Below are 6000 nucleotides of genomic sequence, written 5' to 3' on the forward strand. Positions count from 1 at the left end.
GTCGGACTCACCCACCGAGGGTTCCGTACTTTTTAGTATTTGTTGTTATAGCGGCATCTGTGAAAATTTCAACTGTCTAGCTATCACGGTTCATGAGATACAGCCTGGTGACAGACAGACAGACAGACAGACGGACAGTAGAGTCTTAGTAATAGGGTCCCGTTTTTACCCTTTGGGTAAAGAACCCTAAAAATCATACTGTCTTTTTCTAATGCTAGCAGCTAGTACAAAACCTACACATATAAATCTTCCTCAAGAATCTTTCTTTAGATAGGTGATAACCGCATGAAAACCGTTCAGTAGTTTTTGAGCTTATCACGAACATACAGACAGACTTTGTTTTAACATAAACATAAACGTTAAACATAAAATGTGGTATTTTCTATAAAAAGGGACCTTATTGTCGATGGCGCTTACGCCATTATAAACGATGCTCCAATATAAATACAATCCGCGCGACGCTGTGCGGCGTAACCGCCATCGACAACGAGGTGCCTGTTCATAGAAAATGCCCCAAATAAGTGTTCGAAGCACCCGTAAAATAAAACATTACTGTGATTAAATTCCCAATAAACACATTTCCATCCTTGAGCGGTAACCAGGTTTACCGCTCCATTTCCGCCCTAGGGCTTCGCTGGAAGAAAACTTTTTAAACGGATTCCAACGACGGTGTTTTACTTATCGGCCTATTTATATTTGAAATATTTAGTCCTGATGCGAATGTCCATCGCCGTTCAACGTGGCAACGCGGTGAGCGTGATGGGCTCTTTTGTGTCTGGAGGGGCGCAGAGCGAATTATAAATAAATATTATAGAACATTCTTATACAGACTGACTAATCCCACAGTAAGATCAAGAAGGCTTTGTTATGGGTACTCAGGCACAGTGGCGTAACTAGGGGGGGGGCAGAGGGGGCAAGTGCCCCGGGCGCCATCCAAGGGGGGGCGCCAAAATGGGCAAAAGGCAGCAGCAGGGAAAATTTGTCAGTCGTCAGGGGGCGCAAATTTGGTAACTGCCCCGGGCGCCATATCCTCTAGCTACTCCCCCGCTCAGACAACGATATATACAAATACATAAATACATAGAAACCGTTCATGACTCAGGAACAAATATCTGTGCTCATCACACAAATAAATGCCCTTACCGGGATTCGAACCCAGGACCATCGGCTTCACAGGCAGGGTCACCACAAAAATATTTTGAATTTTTAATAGTTTTGTTAATAGTTTTTGTGTGTGCGTTTAATGGACCCGCCATTTTCTGTCACACGCACGTAATGGGGTTGCCCGGTCAAAGTATTTAGCAGATGGCGCCAGCATAGCTTGCCCTGTCAATCCCTAGAATTCACGGTTGATGAGATACAGCCTGGTGACAGACAGACGGACAGACGGACGGACAGACGGACAGCGGAGTCTTAATAATAGGGTCCCGTTTTTACCCTTTGGGCACGGAACCCTAATAAATGAAATGAATGAAATGGAAAGGCGGTTTCGGGGCGGTTGTCCACTTTCATCTTAAATTACGTCGAAACATCTTACTTTAGCTCTGCTATTGTTTATACACAGTGGCTAATAAATAAGTGCATTCCCATTGCCAGGGAAGTTTTGGAATTATACTGAGCAACTTTTACTATGGGACCAAACACGAAATGGCGAAAAAATTTTGGCTGTTTCATACATTTTGGCTGGTCCATTTTCTATGGAAGGGTATTTTTTTTTATCGCGATTTCGTGGTTGGTCCCATAGTAAAAGTTGCTCAGTATAATCCCAAAACCTCCTTGGCAACGGCAAAGATAGATATAACTCCGTAAGTCCGTAATAGATGGATACAGTCTAAGGAAAAAACGTGCCTCGAAAATCAAGAAAAAATGATTCTCGATCAGATGGCGCCAGTACCTTTGGCCTACTCTCGGTTAGATGGCGTTGATGGTTTCGTTTGTTATTTAACAATTTTAACGCATATCAGTGAAAGAAAATGGGTCAAAATCATATGAAAATAATTAATGCAAATAAAAAAACATTTATCCGTGTATAAATACATTCTATGATATTTTTATACATCTTCATTTTTAGTTTTAATCGTGTGTCGATAGATGGCAGTGAATTTACTGTGGCTACAAAATTTACTATGACGTACAGTACCGCTCTATTCTATTATATCCTCTTTGGCAACGGGAATGTACTTATTTTTTAGCCACCCTGTATATGTCGACGCTCTTGCGTTGTCTATTTTATATTACTCTGCTAGCAGCAATAAACCACGGCTTTAAACAGAACACATTCTGTATTTCGCCATTGAAAACTCAGCAATCCATTATCGACCTTAGAACTTAAGGCATAAAGTCCATTTCAGTTCTAACACGGACAATTTGGGAAGATACGCTGCCAAGATAGTATGTTGATATTTTAAATTAAAAAGGTCGAAAGTCTTATGATTTTTTATACAATTGTGACGTTTTATGGGTGAAGTGGATGTAACAATTACGAGGGTAGTTGCTGGCTCGGTTTATAATAATTGATATTTATCAAAATAACAGTACTATTGAAATAGAGGACAGTCGGTGATAAAAGGCAATTGGCACAGATTATATAATAGTAACGAACAGATAGTTATCTCTCAAAGAAAACGCAAATACCTACCGTTTTGATACCTACACAAAAATATAATGGAGTGACTTTCAGCGCGCCGCTCCCCGCACCGCGCGCGCCGGCACAACGCTAGGGTTGCCGACGCTTCTTTCAAATACTTATAATCGGTCCACGGGAAACTCAAAACCCCATACAAACTACCTCCCTCTGACCTCTTTGTAAACCCATATTGACAAATAAATATGGGGCATTTTCTATGAAAAAGGACCTTATTGTCGATGGCGCTTACGCCGCACAGCGTCGCGTCGCATTGTACTTATATCGGAGCATCGTTTATAATGGCGTAAGCGCCATCGACAATAAGGTCCCTTTTTATAGAAAATACCACATATGATCAATCAATCAATCAAAATTACTGTGAGGTGCGCACCTATGCACTCCCACTCATCTACGCGAGGGCCACCGCGGGGACGGCGAGACGCAGGGGACGGCGCGGCTGCGAACCGGCTCCCAGTCGAGCGGCGCCCGCGCCTGACAGTGCCGATCCCTACTCCGAGCACGACGCACGTCGCTTTGCCCGCGCGCGCACGCATAGTCGCATACGAGAACGCTTTTGATTTCAATCTTAAACTTTCCTATCTTCTATCGCTCATTCTTCGGACTACTTCGTTTTCTCTCTATTGTAAACTTCTTCCGTCATTACATCGCTTGTTTGGACTCTTGTGGTTTTATTTATAAACTATAGTGATAGCTAAGCTCCTATAACACTATCGAATAAAATTTACACTAGGGATAACGTTTCGTTGGAAGTTGGGAAGTGGGTCAAATTTAACTTGCAAGATTTGACCCGTACAAACATAGTTACATAGATACATTGCAACTTGCAAGTTAAGAAAAAGCTTGTAAAAATAATTCGGATGTGCGAAGCACCGTTAACCTTGTTTTCTCACTATCCTTCCTTAACCCAGTTTCTATTCGCATATCCATTATAATTTGATCCTTAAATCTATAAGAACCCAAACCAGTCGAAGGTCAGTTAAGCTGGTTATTTGGAATTGTATCGCAAGTAAATAAGGCGTATTGAGGTTATTTCGATAGGTTTGTAGTGAAGAGTAATGTTTCTTGATTGGACTCAAAAGTCATAAGTTTAGTATAAACACTTTTCTGTCCCGTCGCCATCAGATATATCGGAGCGGCTAAAGTTCTCACAAATATCTGAACATGCACTTTATTTAATTACACGAACGGGTCTCCCTACTATAGGCAGGATTTCGAGCCTTATGAGGCTATTACCAAGATAATAAAGTGCATTTTAAACTCGCGTTTTGAACACATATTTAATTACACGAACGGGTCTCCCTACTATAGGCAGAATTTCGAGCCTTATGAGGCTATTACCAAGATAATAAAGTGCATTTTAAACTCTCCCGTTTTGTACACATATTTAATTACACGAACGGGTCTACCGCGATTTAATTTCATTGTTTTTACCTTAAATTCCGACGTTTCTGCTAGGTTGCACTAGCTGTGGTCACGGAAGACCACACATTAAGTTTTAGTTTTTTATTTTATAATAATACTAGCTTTTGCCCGCGACTTCGTCTGCGTGTACTTAGTAACCGCAGCTAGAGTAAGAATAGCGCCTGGAAAAATTTTCATAGCAATCTAAATTTAAGCATATTATGCACACAAATTAGCAGGCACTTCGTTAATTATCTCAATTCCACCCCGCTTTTTACTTTCTTAAGGGATGATTTTCGGGATAAAAACTATCCTATGTCCTTCTCAGGGATTCAACCTATCTCTATGCCAAATTTCATCTAAATCGATTCAGCGGTTTAAGCGTGAAGAGGGAACACACAGACAGACAGACAGAGAGACTTTCGCTAGTAAACCCTAAATGGCTCATCAATTAAAGTCCGTGACTGTACTTAAGTTATTAATAACTAGCTTTTACCCGCGACTTCGTCTGCGTGGACTTAGTAACAGCAGCTAAAGTAAGTATAGCGCCTGGAAAAATTCTCATAGCAATCATTCAATTTGAGCATATTATGCACACAAATTAGCAGGCACTTCATTAATTATCCCAATTCCACCCCGCTTTTTACTTTATTAAGGGATGATTTTCGGGATAAAATCTATCCTATGTCCTTCTCAGGGACTCAACCTATCTCTAGATGCCAAATTTCATCTCAATAGATTTAGCGGTTTAAGCGTGAAGAGGGAACACACAGACAAAAAGAAAGACAGACAGTCAGAAAGACTTTCGCATTTATAATATTAGTATGGATTATGTATATTATTCACAGGAAAGACGCCATATTGCGAAACATTTTTGACACATTCAAGTTTACCCTATTTACGAAATAACCTAAAACACCTCATGAAATAATAATGAAAACGGATTATATCAGATTTCATAGTTTTATTTCATGAGTAACTATCGCGGTAACCGAAGACAAAGATAGATATAACTCCGTAATAGATGGATACAGTCTAAAGAAAAAACGTGCCTCGAAAATCAAGAAAATTTGATTCTCGTTCAGAGGGCGCTACTAGCTTTGGCCAACTGTCGTATAGATGGCGTTGACGGTTTCGTTTGTTATTTAACAATTTTAACGCATATCAGTGAAAGAACATGGGTCAAAATCATAAAAATAATTCATGCAAATAAAAAAAATCATTTATCCATATCTTAATACATTTTATCGTATTTTTAAAAATATTTATTTTTAGTTTTAAATTGTGTCGACAGATGGCAGTGAATTTACTGGGGTTACAAAATTTACTATGACAGTACCGCTCTAGTATAAGTTACTCTATGCCGAAGAGAATGCCAAAACACCTCGTTACATTTATGGGCGTGTTTGTCAGACCAAATGGCATCCGTGAAAACTGAATCACTGCGTACAGAATAAATGCAGTTTTCTATTTCGGTCACGTCCGGGCCTCGGATTGAACGTTTTATCCTTTTTCTATTGCAAATGATGACTTTAGGTATCATCCTTTGTTTTATTTCGATTGTGATTGAATAATAGTAGTATTTTGAACTAATTTCAGTTTCTGATTTGTAATTTACCAAAATATTGATTATTTTTATATAAAATGAAATAGATGTCATATATTAAAGAAAAAGTGAAAACGGAAAAGTGATTCCGTAAGGAATTCGTATAGGAAATGCAAGCGCGTACTGCTTGCCCTTATAGACAAAGGTCAAAGACGCCTAGTCTTGGTCAAAGACGCCTGTAGCCGCCGTGCAGGTTTCGACGACAAATAAAAAGACTTCGATTTGAAGTAAACTTATAATCAATAGGTGCTGGACTTATATTGACCGGGATATAGACCGTGATTACCTTTTGTGTTATTTGTGAGCTCCCGATATTTCGACGCAGTTACATGCATCATGTTCACGG

This window comes from Cydia strobilella, chromosome 21 (genome assembly GCF_947568885.1).
Source record: "Cydia strobilella chromosome 21, ilCydStro3.1, whole genome shotgun sequence".
NCBI lineage: Eukaryota > Metazoa > Arthropoda > Insecta > Lepidoptera > Tortricidae > Cydia > Cydia strobilella.